This window comes from Oncorhynchus mykiss, chromosome 9, assembly GCF_057628025.1.
Source record: "Oncorhynchus mykiss isolate SJ-2025 chromosome 9, ASM5762802v1, whole genome shotgun sequence".
NCBI classification, from domain to species: domain Eukaryota; kingdom Metazoa; phylum Chordata; class Actinopteri; order Salmoniformes; family Salmonidae; genus Oncorhynchus; species Oncorhynchus mykiss.
Window position 1 is genome coordinate 56,523,431 of NC_143030.1, and position 16,888 is coordinate 56,540,318.

Sequence of the window (16,888 nt, forward strand, 5' to 3'; positions counted from 1 at the left end):
GAAGAACACTGACTGCATATATGATCATAGCCCCAGCCATTTCATGCTGTGAATGCCTCCTCGAAAAACCGATACATCAGGGCATATGTACAGTGTACGACATCACTGTGAGTTAATCAGCTGGAAAATAAAACGGTGGGATTCTAATAAGTAATTTGTCAATTTTTACAACCCCAGACACATTGATCCATGGTGATTAATGAAGATGCTTGATATTGTTGTAGATATGAACAGGGGAGAATGTGGTGGCAGTAATCAGTCATGCGGTATATTTGTCCTACCTCGTTTTCTCTTCCAGCATGGGACCAAGTCACTCCATATAGACTTACTTCATCTAAGAAAGAGGGGAGAGAGGTGTGTGTGTGATGGGGTAACATTAAAGCCCAACAATCATCTATTACAGTATCTACATATACAGTATCAGTCAAAAGTTTGGTCACACCTACTCATTCAAGGGTTTCTCTTTATTTTTTACTCTTTTCTACATTGTAGAATAATAGTGAAAACATCAAATTTATGAAATGACACATATGGAATCATGTAGTAAACAAAAATGTGTTAAACAAATCTAAATATATTTTATATTTGAGATCCTTCAAAGTAGCCACCCTTTGCCCTGATGACAGCTTTGCACACTCTCTCAACCAGCATCACCTGGAATACTTTTCCAACAGTCTTGAAGGAGTTCCCACATATGCTGAGCACTTGTTGGCTGCTTCTCCTTCACTCCACAGTCCAACTCATCCCAAACCATCTCAATTGGGTTGAGGTCGGGTGATTGTGGAGGCCAGGTCATCTAATGCAACACTCCATCACTCTCCATCTTGGTCAAATAGCCCTTACACAGCCTGGAGTTGTGTTGGGTCATTGTCCTGTTGAAAAACAGTCCCACTAAGCGCAAACCAGATGGGAGGATGTATTGCTGCAGAATGCTGAGGTAACCATGCTGGTTAAGTGTGCCTTGAATTATAAATAAATCACTGACAGTGTCACCAGCAAAGCACCCCCACACCATCACACCTCCTCCTCCATGCTTCACGGTGGGAACCACACATGCGGAGATCATCCTTTCACCTACTCTGCGTCTCACAAAGACACAGCGGTCGAAACCAAAAATCTCACATTTGGACAGATTTCCACCAGTCTAAAGTCCTCATGAGAGTGAGTTTCATCATAGCGCTTTTGCGACTGCACTTGAAGAAAGTTCTTGATATTTTCCGGATTGTCTGACCTGACCTCTTTGCTTATTTGAGCTGTTCTTGCCATAATATGGACTTGGGCTTTTACCAAATAGGGCTATCTTCTGTATACCACCATGTCACAACATAACTGATTGGCTCAAACACATTAAGAAGGAAAGAAATTCCACAAATGAACTTTTAACAAGGAACACCTGCTAATTGAAATGCATTCCAGGTGACTACCTAATGAAGCTGGTTGAGAGAATGCCAAGATTGTGCAAAGCTGTCATCAAGGCAAAGGGTGGCTACTTCGAAGAATCTCAAATATAAAATCAATGTTGATTTGTTTAACACTTTTTTTTTTTTTTGGTTGCTACATGATTCCATATGTGTTATTTCATAGTTTTGATGTCTTCACTATTATTCTACAATATAACAATAGTAACAATAAAGAAAACCCCTTGGATGAGTAGGTGTTTCCAAACTTTTGACTGGTACTGTACATATAAAGAAATACATATATTTGAAGGTCCATTCTCTGCACATCTCTGATGGGCAAATTAAAAAAATGTTTAAGACTAATTGAAGGGTACCTACATAAGGACTTCATAGCTCAGTCATAACCCATGCATACAGCATTCTTAAGCAGTACATAAGCATGTTAAAATGACTGTGGACAACTGAATATTTTAATCATCGCTTTTCTTTTGAACGAAGTATGTATGCATTATGAATGTGTTATGAAGTCCTTATGTCGGTACCCTTCATTTAAAGTGTTACCAAGGAAGGTGTACTTCAGCTGAATGGCCATTTACACTGAGTCAGAATGTAGAGATAAAAAGAGGGAGGGGGATGGAGGAATGACAGAGTCCCATCTTCAAATCAACAGTGGGGAGCAGGTGCGATATCCGGTTAACCAGTTTTGTGAATATTTCAGCACAGCTTGCCAATGATAATTTACTTAGAATCTGTAATCCCACAATCAGATTGAAGGGTGTGAATTTATTTGCCAATAACATTGAAGGTCTAGTTAGCCAAGGCCTGCTCAACACATTCATGGAGAATGTGAAATTAGGTCAAACGTGATCTCTTTCCCTTATGGCAACAGTCATATGATACAGGTGCAAAACATTTCAAATGACATGGTGCAACATTGTAGATGTGAGACATGGTAAGGTCATAACGTTATACAGAAGAGACACTTTGAGCAGGGGTTTGAAGGGTGCGAATTTCTAGAAAATCCAGAGGTTTCTGGAAAATCCTGCTATAAACGTAAAACAAGGATTATGACCCAGCCATATAACGCCTAAAACAAAAAATATAAAAAAACATGAATATGTGTATTTAAGCATACAGTTGGCTATACTTCATGAATGACATTCAAAGCCCACTGAACTGTATAGTACCCAGCCATTGACAAAGACAGAAACTTACTTAGGCAGAACCAGTTGAGTCACTGCAACTTCTCAACAAAGTTTCCTAACCTTGAGAGCACAAGTGAGGCCAAAACGCAATAATAATTCTAACCTGATCTTCCTACTTATTTTCTATCTCCCCTCAGCAACCTAACTTCTACTCGGCAACAGTGCAGTTATTAATTCATAAGGCACTAATTAGTTCTTTGTTTAATTTTGTGTTAAACAGACTGACCAGAATGATAACGACTCGCACTGTAGCGCTTCAGTCCCATGCCGCTCCTGTTTGCTACAACAAGGGAGCATCGTGCGACTAGCATGATGAACCCAATTCCCTTCTAAGTTGCACTTCATTAAGTCAAAATGTGACAAGGAGCTTAGAGGAGGAACTGGCAGATCTGATCATACATAACAATGCAGGCCCAGTAAGTTTGGAAAGGGAGGGGTGGGCAAGGGGGGGCTGTGGATTCCAGCATGCATGTTGCTAATTTTCTATTTTCAACCCTTGGGGGACGTCTTTCATTTTCCTTTAATTGTTTTTGTTCAGGGCTGCAGTGTCCTCTTTTTAAATTGCAGCTCCTATCAACTCCCCTGATCAAACCCCTGTGCAACATCTCAGACAGACGAGTAAACAACAGGGTTGCCCTTTTCCACGGCGGGGTCACGGACAGAATGCGCCCGGTAAATAGGTGACACCTTTATACCACACATAGCCCTACAGTATAAGATACAGGCTAACAGAGTGAAAACTAGCGTGAGATGTCAGAATGGCAGTAACAATGAAACAGAACTTGAAACATAAGTTTTTGGCGTTGTAAGTAGAAAAACCTGCTGAACCACACCAAACGCAAGGTACAGAAGACGTCTAAAACACAGGAATGTGACAAGGTTGTCCCAACACCACATATTAGTCATACACTATACACTACATGACAAAAAGGATGTGGACACCTACTTGTTGAACCCTCATTTCAAAATCATGGGCAATAATATGGAGTTGGTCCCCCCTTTGCTGCTATAACAGCCTCCACTCTTCTGGGAAGGCTTTCCAGTAGGCATTGGAAGATTTCTGCGGGGACTTGCTTCCATTCAGCCACAAGAGCATTTGTGAGGTCGGGCACTGATGTTGGGCGATTAGACCTGGCTCGCAGTCGGCATTCCAATTCATCCCAAAGGTGTTTGATGGGGTTGAGGTCAGGGCACTGTGCAGGCCAGTCAAGTTCTTCCACATTGATCTCGACAAACCATTTCTGTATGGACCTCGCTTTGTGCACGGGGGCATTGTCATGTTGAAACAGGAAAGGACCTTCCCCAAACTGTTGCCACAAAGTTGGAAGCACAGAATCGTCTAGAATGTCATTGTATGCTTTAGCGCTAAGATTTCCCTTCACTGGAACTAAGGGACCTAGCCCGAACCATGACAAACAGCCCCAGACCATTATTATTCCTCCACCTAACTTTACAGTTGGCACTATGCATTGGGGCTGGTAGCGTTCTCCTGGCATCCGCCAAACCCAGATTCGGCCGTCGGACTGCCAGATTGTGAAACGTGATTCATCACTCCAGAGAACGCATTTCCAGTGTCCAATGGCGGTGAGCTTTACACCACTCCAGCCGACGCTTGGCATTGCCCATGGTGATCTTAGGCTTGTGTGCGGCTGCTCGGCCATGGAAACCTATTTTATAAAGCTCCAGACTAACAGTTATTGTGCTGACGTTGCTTCCAGAGGCAGTTTGAAACTTGGTAGTGAGTGTTGCAACCGAGGACAGATGATGATCCGTCAGCAACAGGTGTGGCTGAAATAACCAAATCCGCTCATTTGAAGGGTTGTCCACATACGTTTGTATATATACTGTATCTACTGTCGCTGAGTTAACAAAAATGATATATTTTTATGACTTGAAGGTATTCCTCAAACAACACTGTGCTCCACAGACAGTATTGTAACCAGTAGGCACTACACTAAATTACACTATCAATAGCACGTTAATTACATTTGACAAACATTGTCCTTGGCCTCAAAAAAAACAACAGTACATTCTTCTATGAAAGCAGCAGAAGTGAAGCCCCACCAAGATGTTGTTTCTCCCTCTCCAACAATCTCCCTACTGGCTGAAGATGTGAAAAGCAGACGAGTAATTACACTGTATAATAGGCGAGATTGGCATTTTCAAAAGCATTTTCATGTGGATGGAAATTACATTGCACAGACTATTCTGTATTCACTGGTGCAGATAAATAAACAAGGCATGGAAGAGGGGGGGACCATAAAGAAGGCACAGTACAATGGCAAGCAGGTCAGTAATTAGAAACTCTGTTTGCACAGTAATAATTTTAATATATTCATCAGGAAACAGGGCATGCCTAGCATGATAAAATCCCATCAAGGAGCATATCCTGGCTCTCTCTAAACCTTTCCGACAGACTGACAGCATACTGTGGAGAATCTCCGAGACAAAAAAAATAGGTTTTCAAATGATAGCTAGGCCTTTCTTTTGAAAGGACACTCAGCATCATAACAGCTGACAGTATAAAATAACATGCAGATGCAACCTTTCGCTTATTGAATTGGTTGAGCAAAGGAGAATATATTGATTAGTGAGTAAAAGAACTTTAACAGCATTTTACTATCTTACTACATTTATCTAAATGTGTACAGGTCTGGTCTTTCACCATGACATGGGAACGAATGCTATTTCGATTACAAAGCGTATAACCTTGTTTGTTATTGTGGGTGGTGGTGATGTTATGGAAATTATAGCAAATTGTTTAAAGGAGTCCTGACACGCAAAAACCTTGACCTCATGAAGCCATTTCCCAAACACAGAAGAATACATAATTGTAAGAGGAACCGAAGGAGGAGCGAGCGGTAATCACGGTCAACAACATTCTTGCTATAAGATTACTTTGTACAAAAATAGCTCCAATGAATTCGAGAGTGAAGTATACCAGTGCACACACACCCAGAGTGCATGTTATGTTAATGTCATGAACACACCTAATGCAAACCAAATCTCCATAAAATATTGAAAATATATTTATTTTAAAACATTAAGTCTGTGAACAAGTCAAGCTTATATATTGTACCTGAGTGTGTGTGGGTTTACAAATCGAACATAAAAATCAGGAACACACAGTCATTCCACTGAGCTGAACCACTTAAGATAACAATCCTCTTTGTTGTAATGATTGCCAAACTATTGTCTTTGTTTCCTGGTTCCATTTCTCACACATAAACTTAGAAACGTACAGTTTACATGACCCCAGCCCAAACACAAGCAATCGCTAATTACACAAACCAGAAGCTGCATACTACAAGAATAACCTTCTCAACAAATGACCCTCTCCTCAGTTTCTCCTGCTCTGTGTAATGCTACGTGGTCCTTCCCAAGTGACTTTTTGAATGGCCGTGGCACAATGAGAAATTGAACATTTACTTATTGACACTGCTCATGCATATTCGACAACACCTAGTAGGCCCCCTTTTTTGGGCTGTCACTTCTCCCTCCTATTCTCCTAGGAGAGGAGCGAGCGGGGGCTCAGGGGCAGCCACATCTACAGTTGAGCCATACCCAGCCGTCCGCTCCTCGACTAATTTTTGTTGTCCCTCCCTTTGAAACCATGCAGGACTGTGGAATGGTGAGCAATGTGCAACAAGTGCCGGCGCCATGGAAACCCCAGTTTCCCCCCCAAAATATTCATTTTTATCCCTTTTGAGGACCTGTCACTGGCCAAAGCAAGCATCACACGACCCTGGGCCTGGCCGTGACAAAGCCTATTTTCTGCCTCCAAATTGATTGATTAAAAAAAAACTTTTTAGGAAAACCATGTTAAAGGACAAAAAAAGTGACACGCAGAAGAAAGGCCCAATCAGACGGTTTCCCTGGTAATATTGCACGGAAAAAGGAGAACAATATTATAATAGCCACAAAAGAAGGGTCAGGCCAAGCATGAAACTTGACAACAATAGTGATTAAGATGATGATTTTAAAAAAGCCAGTGATGTGGTTGGTAGGTTGAATTGAACAACATTTATAACCGCACAGTATTTTCTTTTTGGAATGATCATGCTTTTAGGCCATATGGCCTTTGTGATACTCATCCAACACACTTGTTGTACAACGTTATAGAACATGAATCCACACTGAAAGATACATTTGCTATTATAAACCGGGTAGTTTGGCTCCTGGATGCTGATTGGCTGAAAGACGTTTTTATATCAGACAATATACCACTGGTATGACGCAAAACTACTTGTTTACTGTTCTAATTAGGTTGGTAACCAGGTTATAATAGCAATAAAGCACCTCAAGCTTTTGTGGTATATGGTCAATATACCATGGCTATGGGCTGTATCCAGGCACTCCGCATTGCGTTGTGTCTAAGAACAGCTCTTAGACGTGGTATATTGACCATATACCACAAACCCTTGAGGTGCATTATTGCTATTATAACCTGGTTACCAACCTAATTAGAACAGTAAACAAGTAGTTTTGTGTCATATCAGTGGTATATTGTCTGATATAAAAACGTCCCCAGAAATGTAGATCTTGCTAGCAAGGTAAACCTAACAACATTGACTCTGGTAACACTTTACTTAGAGCGGTGATATGTAGCGTTCAAAAAGTCTTTATATGCATGACATAAAGAGTCATAATTCCCTACATATGTTTATATACTCTGTACCAATGCATTGACATGAAACATAACACACACTCCATAACACTACTTTGTCTCTGCTGAAAACCTATATGTCCATGTCTCTGTTATAACATATATTTTTCTTATGAAGTGTGCTTTATAACAGTTCTTATGGAGTGGGTGTTATAATGTTTTATGTCAATGCTGCATAAACATATGTAGGGCATAGCATATAAACATATGCAGGGCATTATGACTATGTATGTCATGCATATAAAGGTTTAATGAATGCTACATATCACAACCAAGTCAAGTGTAACACTGACTTCTTTTTGGTGTATGATTCTCACCCAGCCACGACAAATGATGGTATGTAATATCTACTTATTCACAGTCTAGTATCCCCCCTCGGTGATTATTAATGCTTTTTGCATAAGCTTTCCTCCACTCTTGAGCGCAAAATTATCCATGTTCTGTTGTTACTCATGTGTAATATGGGATCAATATGCTATGCACTGAACATTTCACTCCTCTCGTTGACCTAAGTGACAGACCATTTAAACTGAGAGCGCGACTGGCTCAGCTGGTCTGGCAAGCACCAAAGGAGAGGCCACATTATTAATTAATCTCAAAAACACAGGTCAATACAAAAACTTCATTTCTTACATGTTTTGCCAGATTCATTGCATTTTTCTAAAGAATGGATCTTTGTATTCTGTGTGTCATATAATACAGTGACTTCAGAAAGTATTCACACCCCTTGACCCCCCCCCCCCCCCCCCCCCCACTTATCTACACACAATACCCCATAATGACAAAGTGAAAACGTGTTTTTTGACATTTTAGCTAATTGATAGAAAATGTTATACAGAAATATCTCATTGACATAAGTATTCACACCCCTGAGTAAATTCTTTGTATACACACCTTTGGCGGCGATTACAGCTTTGAGTCAGTCGTCTTGGGTATGTCTGTAAAATCAATTGAATCCATTTTGAATTCAGGCTGTAACAAACCAAATGTGGAATAATTCAAGGGGTATGAATACTTTCTGAAGGCACTGTAGTTGGAAAACAGATGCAAAAAAGGATAATATTAAATATTTTGGTGTATGGTTCTGATTTTGTGTGAGATACAGTATCATTGGTGAACACAGAGGATATAGCGCTGGTAAGAGGCAAGTTGGATCCTGTTTTCCCTTTCTTCCTACCTTGAGAGGAGGTATTTAGAGAGAACAGAGGGTGAAGCAGGAAGCTTTGTTAGAGTCGTCTGCACATGAAAAATTAGTATTCTAGATCCTGATGGTTCTAAACACAAAAAGGCCCCGCCAAATCCCCACGGCGGAGGTGTCAGACGGAAAATGACGAAAATCTGCTCCTTGACAGGGAGTCATTTATATTTTAGCTTCGTTCCATTATCTTAACGAATCCATCATAAGCCAATGCAATATTAACAGCAGAAAATCAACTCATTAGATCCAGGGGGATTTAATCAAGATTGCAATCATGTATGCGGTTCCTGGATAGTTGGCTCTTTTTTTTTTCTTTTTGGTCCTTTCCACGTAATTGCCGCATCTCAGATCTTAATAAATTATTCTCGATCCGAGATTGATGCCTTTTTTTCCCTCCCTCTCACGCCAAGCACTCGCCGTCTCCGACTATAATATTTACCATAAACATTATTATGTCATGGGCACACAGTTTAAAATGGCCTTTAGCTAACTCGTAGAAGTAATTGGCTTCTCCATTTCTCTCTCGTTTCCTTGTTAATTGCCCAGTGATATTGCTAACAGTTCCCTCAGAAAGAGAAAAAAGGCTTATTTTGGACAAGCTGGGATGTCTTACTGAAGTTTCTCTACCTCTATTGGTGGAATCTTAAGAGACTTCACTGTGTTTGATATTCGCTAACAAGTCAGGCAAACAGATAAGCCTTTCTTCCGCATTTGATGAATGTGAAACGTTAACCTTAGCGAGTTATTAGCGAGTTATTAACAGAGGTTGCTCAAATATCAGGTAAGGAAACTATTTTAGTTCAGGGTTTCACAGAAAATCACTTGCCAGAGGACGAGCTTCACAGAAATTGCCTCCACTTAAACAAATAGATCATATTTCTCAGCCTGGCATGAAGGCAGAACTATTAATATTAGTTCTTACATTTATACGATTCCTCCACTTTTTCACAGCTAACAACTGTTGCTACCCGTTTTTGAACAATTTACAGACCAGCTTTAACGTGATACATCACTTAGTTAATTAGACTAGTTATTAGCTTAGCTAGTCATCTTATTTACACTGTGGGGTGTTGTTGTTTCATCCAAACCGTTTTTAGTTCATTAGTTGTGTATTTTTTCAATGTCTGGAATGTTGTGATCCTAGTGGAAACAGATTGTATCAATTATCAGTGCTTTCAAAAGCTAAAACGAAGTGAACTATCCCTTTAATCTCATACATATCAATGATAATCCACTAGCCAACCAAGACAATATCCAGTCAGTTACAGTGAAGTCTTGATTGTTCAACAGCCATTAAGGTGCATGGAGTATGAGTGGGATGCAATTGCAGGTAGGCCCACGGTTCCCCATCTACAAAAAGGAAGACATGACAAGCCAGTATGTAGACCACAACGTGGTATAAAACCAAAACGTAATTTTCATGCAGATTGCAATTGTTATTTGAGAATAAGGGTAAAGTACTTGTTCATATCGCCCTATGTGGACCTTTCTCCTTTATACCTCTCTGGTTCCACTCATCGCCCTGACAACTGGGCTTCCATCACCTACAGGATTAACTCCCAACATGTTCAACAAGATCCAAAAGTGTAAAAACTGTCGAAGAGCCATTTAATCTGCCTATGGAACAAAGCCTTTTGTACAAGGGCTAACCTGACCTTGTCACTCTGAGTTAAACTTCCCGTCTATTCGGCAATATAAAGCCCTTGCCAGGCCTTCTCCCCCTCCCGTCTTCCCTCTCTCCCTCCTCTCTGTCCTTCCTCTCTGTCCCTCCCTCCTGTGTCTGTCCGTCTCTCTCCCTGTGTCCAGGCCTGGACCTGTGTAGCAGCACCAAATGCTGTGTTAATCCCTGTCTCTCTGAGATGGCCAATAGTAAATCCAAGCCCTCAGTAAACCAATCTCCGAGTTTTTTTATCTTGATTTATTAGATTACCAGTCCTGGGTCCCTGAGTCCCTACTACACATACTAATCCTAATCAGAATAGACAAGTATTAGCCCAGTTCAAGGGGAGCTAAACTGTGACTGTGGCCAACTTTCAGTGCAAGGGCAGCTGGGCTTACAGGCTTGGGTGTGTGTTTTATCCCTTTTTCCTTTTACATTAGGAGAATGAGTGTGTAATTAAATACATAAATCCTGACACACAAACCCTCAAAAGGCCTAAAAACCACTGAACCCCGTCCATTTTGCAGTTTTTCTCAGTACAATGAATTTACTGAGCCAAGCCCAATCATTTGTATCTTTCTCCAATTTTGAATGTCGAGCAATGCAAATATGAACAGAAAGTCCCAATGAGAACATTTGCAAGAATTAATTTTACATCCGAATGAATTCAAAGCAATGTTGTCAAAGCAGGAGCGAGTGGGGTTAAATACCTCGTTCCCTTTGGTCTACAGTGTTCTAGAATTTAAAAAAGCTCTACGGTAATTGAAATACACTTCTTATCTGTGACCTGTCAATATAATACGGCAGAGTGAGGGGACGAAATAAAGAGAAACAGGGGCTTTAAAAATGTGCAAAAGGTTGCATTCACTGGATAGTCTTGAACGCCTCCAAGTCTAAAAGAGACAAACGCTTATGGCCCTATGGGTCCTGGTCAAAAGTAGTGCACTATAAAGGGAATAGGGTGCCATTTGTGATGGACTCAGAGATGCAGATGTACTGTTTTCAACCAGTCTTGTTGAATGTGAACTGGCATTCGGGGAGGCTGGAATGGGTCCATGTGACACATGAGGCCTGGTCTGGGGAACATTCAGAAGTGTCTGCTGCTACACTAATGCTGCTGGCAGCTGTTAGTCTGCCAAAAACAGCAGCAGTAAGGCTATCTTGAAATACTATTGAAAACTGCTAAACCTCATCCTCGCCATGTAAAGTTAAACTACTGCTAGGCGCCAGCACAGTCAATCACTGATCAATCTGTTAAGTAAAAAATGGAGCAAGAGGCCATGGTCTTAAATCTGCTTTTTATCCTGGGATGGTCACATGGCCAGTTTGAAAAGAAAGTATATACAAATCAGATTTTGTATATATGATTTAGTATCTTGATTTAGTGCACTTCTACGGTCGGCAAGCACGTGTCTGATAAGTACAGCATGAAGATTGTGTGTGTGCGCGTGTGCGTGTGCAAACATGTGAGTGTGTGTGTGTGTATGGAGGTGGCATCATTACACTACAGAGGTTGCCCCTGCCCCCCTGCCCTGGGGTGATAGAGGGAGCTATGTGAGAAGTGACAGCCATGTCTGCTCCCTGTATGTGTTTGTTTGCCCCAGAAAACGAGACAGCGGCTTCCCTGCAGCCCCCTGGGCATGTTTAGTGCATCTCGACTCCCACCGCATGTCCACCATTTGATACAGAGAGAAGGGACGTCCAGGTGAAATAACTCTATTGACATGGGAGAAACGGATTCTTAAACTTCTTTTGGATGTGCAACACGAACAGACACGAACAGTTCATTGATTATTTGTGAGATTTTTGTGCAAAACGCATCAGTTTTTGCCCTGTGCTAAAAGTGCTCTTGAAAACTTGACTGCTGACATGAACACTTTTGGGGGATTGTATTAACAGTGGACTAATGAACAAAATACAAAAATATAGATTTTGAGTGAACTATTCCTTTAACTGTTCCTAATACCTAACATACTTTACATAATAACTGCTGTGCATAACACCTTATACATCCCCATTCCACAACTTGGTTAATAATAATCATTTGTAAAGAACCGAGAAGTCCTTTTTTGGGCTATTCAGAATGCTCTCATGATGAACACTCCACGAATAGTTCTATATAGAAAGAACCTTGTAGAAAAGGTTCTGGGTAGAACCTTTTACATAGGGTTCTATGTAGAACCTTTTATTTTACAGAGGGTTCTAGGAAGAACCCTTCAAGTTTCTAGGTTAGGTATAACCCTCTTTCCAGATTGTACTGTACTATGATATCCAAATGTTTATAAATAGCAGTCACTGACCACAACATATGTCGATATATGTACACATTTACAAATATCCATGTAGTGCTTACAGTATGTATGCCTGACCAACACTGGGAATGGTTTGGGGTAGCTGTTTAGGTCGTGCCCTTCCACTCAAGTGACACCAAATGTACTTTGAATATTAATTTCCTTAGGTAGACCTTGTGCAGCCTTGTGACCCAATCCATATCTGTTCTGTCCTGTCTGCCCTTCCCAGTCTCTCTCCCCCTTTTCTGTAAGTGGGAGATATTTCACTAGCCTATCAGTTTCCCTTTAGACATGCTGGTCTATGCAGGAAAGGCGCCCATGTAGGGTCACTGATTCTCCTCTGTGAGGCCCCCTCTGAAACAACGGAGTTCAGGCCAGTGGATGAATCTCTCTCTCTCTCTCTCTCTCACTCTAACTAGAGACCAGTGTTGGGAAATTCAAAGAAAAATAAGACAAAACATTTAAAAATATATGATTATTCTTTGTCTTTAATTTCCTGAAGGGTAACTGAGAAAATGATTTGTTTTTAATGACATGAACTGTTCTTAGCGTCGGACTTGTAATCCAATTTGTTGGCATATGTTCTTGAGAGACCAAGCCAAACATCTTAATAATTATTTGTGTACATAGCCTATATGTAGTCAAATCTACCTTGCTACTAAATAATAGGAGCTTGATCATTTTCCATGAAGGAGTGGAGCAACTGAGTGAGGGAAGGTAAACAGCTGCTTAAATGTGTGGAAGATAGGATGAGGTTAAAAGGAGTCAATAGAGGCTAAAGAGACAGCAGGTCTAGCATTGACAGAAAGAGTGGCAAGGGACTGCAGTTCAGGACTTCTGGAAACTACACCAAAGTGCCAAAACGAACACCACACCAATTGTTGAAAAAAAAGAGAGAGAGCGAGTATATGAAAAGAAAGGGAGGGAGGGAGAGAGAGAGGGAAGGAGTGAATGAAAAGAGAGGGAGGAAGAGAACAAGAGAGGGAGGGGGAGGGTCAATGGAGTGAGAGAGAAAGAGGTGAGGAGAGAAAGAGAGGCAGAGATGTGCCTTATGGAGAGAGCGAGAGAGAAAAAAAGAGAGAGGCAGAGGGGCTGGTGGTGGGGTGTAGTTATGGGAAACACAAACGGCCCATGCCTCACTGCTCCAATCAATCTAGCCCCGCAATCAATCCAGCTGCCGAGAGCCACGGGCAGGCCCCACTCTCAGGCCTATCAGAAAGCAGCCACTTGTTCCGAGGAGCACCTGACTAATACCCACTACAATGTCACTTCTATATTTGTATCCTGCTAATCTGCTTCTCCCTGGGCTCCAATCATTTCCACTTTCTTGCAAATTTATCACTAGACCGAAAGGCCGGTGCCAGATCCTAAGTGCCTCACCCTTTTAAATTAAACAGTGGCATTTGTGATAAAGCCACTAAATTCCTTATCTAACTGCTCTGGAGAGTATTTCCAGGCAAAGTGTCACTTTTCCTAAACCGGAGCGCTCCTGAGCCCACACACACACTCCCTGCTGAACCCCCGCACTGCCTTTTGCCCTCTGTTCAAAGAAGGAGAATTGGGCCCAAAATAGAATGAAACACAAGTGAGATGTGTTACAGAACAGACCGCTATTTTCTGTTGTTGAAGTGAAGGAGTGATAATGGTCAACTGACTCCCACCGGTCGTTTGTTTGGTTCTGACGTTCATATAACTTTTAACTTGCTTGTAACTCGTTCAACTTGGAATAATACAACTTCATTAAAACAAATGATTTGGCTTAAGAGAAGTAGCCTATGTCTGAATAATGGTTCATATCTATTAAATGACTGAAAATGTACTGAAAATGTGTCCATAGTTGGATGCAACTTTACACACCAAACGATTTTAACACATAACATAGAGGCAAAGGATTGGGGGAAAAGACTCGTGTTAAATACTCCACTGTGCTTCGCTATCAATATCATGGTATGTTATTCAGTTACGGAAGCAGGTGATGCGTTTAGATAAGCCGCAGGCAATGACCGAAGAAGCCTTTCTATGTTTCTCTTATAAGTAGTCAAGCTCATGTAATTTGACCTTAACTAATACAATCAAACTCTGAGTAAAAGTGTTTTAAATCCCTCCTTCCAAACAACATATATCGTCTAACTCAGCAGGATATATGTTTAAAAGTTACATGACACAGTATGTGTCGTCAGTCAGTCAGTAGGTTATGGTGTCCTTCAGAGCCACTGTAACACTGGCCTGTCAATAAATGTATCGTTCACTTGCTTTTCCATTGCAGATTCATTACCTAATATGGCACTGGCTGCATTCTGGGTTATTTTGAGTATGTGTGATAATATTCACTCTCTAACCTTGTCCCTCTCCATAGATTCCAATAGTAGGCGAGGTGGGGGGCTCTGAGTGTGGCATATTTGTTCAAAAGCCACAGCAGGTCAAAAGGGGCTGCAATTGATTATATGTACATGCCATTACTGTGTACTTTTGGCAAAATTTAATGGAAAATGTCAGTGGAGTAGGTTTGCAGTACAAAGCAAGAGTTGTGTAATATACAACAAAAAGGTTAAGGCTATTGGATCATGTCCAGTCTAGTGCATTTAATCAAGACAAAGTAGGATTTTTTGTTGTTGATACATACCATTGATAACTTGCGGGTCCTTACATTCAGTGAAACGCCGTTTCTCATTTTCAGTGCCAGTACTTTTGTTTTCTTGCCTTCAGTGTTGTTTTTAGCCTTTTCTTCAGTTTCTAATCTCGTTTTGATACTGTGTGATCTGACTTCCTGCTCCTGCCTGTTCCATTGTTTTCCCAATTTTTCGGAGGAATGAGGTTAATACAAACTGTTCCTATGTAGAAGGTCAAAAAACATGGTTATGAAACGCTTCATAAATGAGACTAAAGGTAACAGTATGTGACCAACAACAGGGCATTTCTGTCCCAAAGCAAAAACCAGTCAAGTGAATAGTTAGGTAGAAAATACAATGAGCAGTCACTGTGATTAAGAGGGAAAAATCTTCAATTTGACACTCTGGGCTCCTTACAACCATACTCCCCTTTAATCTTAGTTTCTTGTGTTAATTTATCAGTTTTGGAAAGTTCTCCACCAAAGGACTCCTTGATTATTTAGACAAGACACAGGAGTATTTCCTGGGCCAATAGAGTGAAATCTCTGATGCCAAGCTCTAAGCAGGCAGTATGCTTAATGCTTGACCTATGACCTCTCCTGGGTAATAATGCCGCTCTATCTCCCCTCGCACACATAGCAGGCAGCACAACACAGCCAAATATTCACATGCCTGAGAAGTAGATGCAAAGCACAGGGGAACTATCCCAAACAACCTGGGCTGAAGCAGAAACAATTATTTTGTGTTACGCAACTGCCAATAAAGCCTTTTTTTAACATTATTAAAGAAAACAAAGCTCTATACGCTATATAACACAACAAAAGTATCATATCCAACATGGCTTTCATGTTTATCTATCACAGGTTTATGATGGATGTTTGTTTTTGTCAAATCTGAGGTGAAAGCAACTACACAAAACAACCAGTCCCTGGCCCTTGCTCAGTGAGGCTTACCGGCACCTTATTCATTCCACTTCAAGCACTGCCCTTGCTTCTAAGATATTCCACTCTATTTTCTCTTTTTCTCATTGACATTTTAAGGAGGAAGTCAGAAACTCCAGAGGTCCAACTTGCCCTCTGGTTAAGATTTCTGGAGTTTTCCATTTTGTTCCTTTCTTCACACACACACATCTTCCCTCAGCTGTTGCTCCCTTTAGTCACACAAGTTTCACACAATCTGCCCAAATATGCCAGAAAGACGCGAAAACAGCAACTGCAAGCTGATATCTGCATGCAAAAAAGAAAGGGCTCAGAATAGATAAATAAAATCTCTGTTATCCAGCTGTCCCCTCTAAATCACTCCCAACCCCTTCAGCAAGTGGTCACAAGCCAGGGCAATCCAGACTATTTCAATAGCACAAGAGAACCACAAAAGAGGTTGCTTCTAGATTCCTCAACTGATTGCTTTAGTTTTACAAGTGAAAACTGGGAAGATTAGAGATCTTTTGAACTTAATTACAGTACGCCTTTGTGTCATCCTTCCTGTTGGACAAATACATGTTTGCTTCTCGGGAATTCCTGGAAAAGAACAAGGACATGGAAAGTAGGAAGCTTGGCTTTTTTTTAGCTTGAATGCTATAGTAGTTCTCAGAGCTTAAAGAGGAAGGTGGGAGAGCAGGTTTAAGCCAGAGGAGACACTGTTGTCACGTTGCCATATCTCACATATAAATCGAAGCAGAGAGGGTGAGGGAGAGAGAGAGAGAGAGAGAGAGAGAGAGAGATAAAGCTAGAGAAAGAAAGAGAGGGAGAGGTAGACAGAGATATAGGTAGAGAAACCAATAGAGATATAGACAGAGACAGATGGATTCAACAAAACATGATGTAGCACACTGTACTGTAAAACGTTCTCATTTTTTCCCC

The 16,888-nt window shown here is 41.0% G+C and overlaps 1 protein-coding gene across 7 annotated transcripts in view; it reads right to left on the reverse strand.

The window, feature by feature from the left end:
- Positions 1 to 16,888, reverse strand: part of casz1 (castor zinc finger 1) — a 260,657-nt gene that overhangs the window by 119,959 nt on the left and 123,810 nt on the right. For 4 of the 7 annotated variants that reach the window (XM_090184582.1, XM_090184572.1, XM_090184576.1 and 1 more), the window contains exon 4: positions 282 to 334. The exons of the other annotated variants lie outside the window; for them this stretch is intronic. The gene's annotated coding sequence lies outside the window, so the exon portion shown is untranslated. The remainder of the gene's footprint in view (positions 1 to 281; positions 335 to 16,888) is intronic. 7 annotated transcript variants of the gene reach the window in all.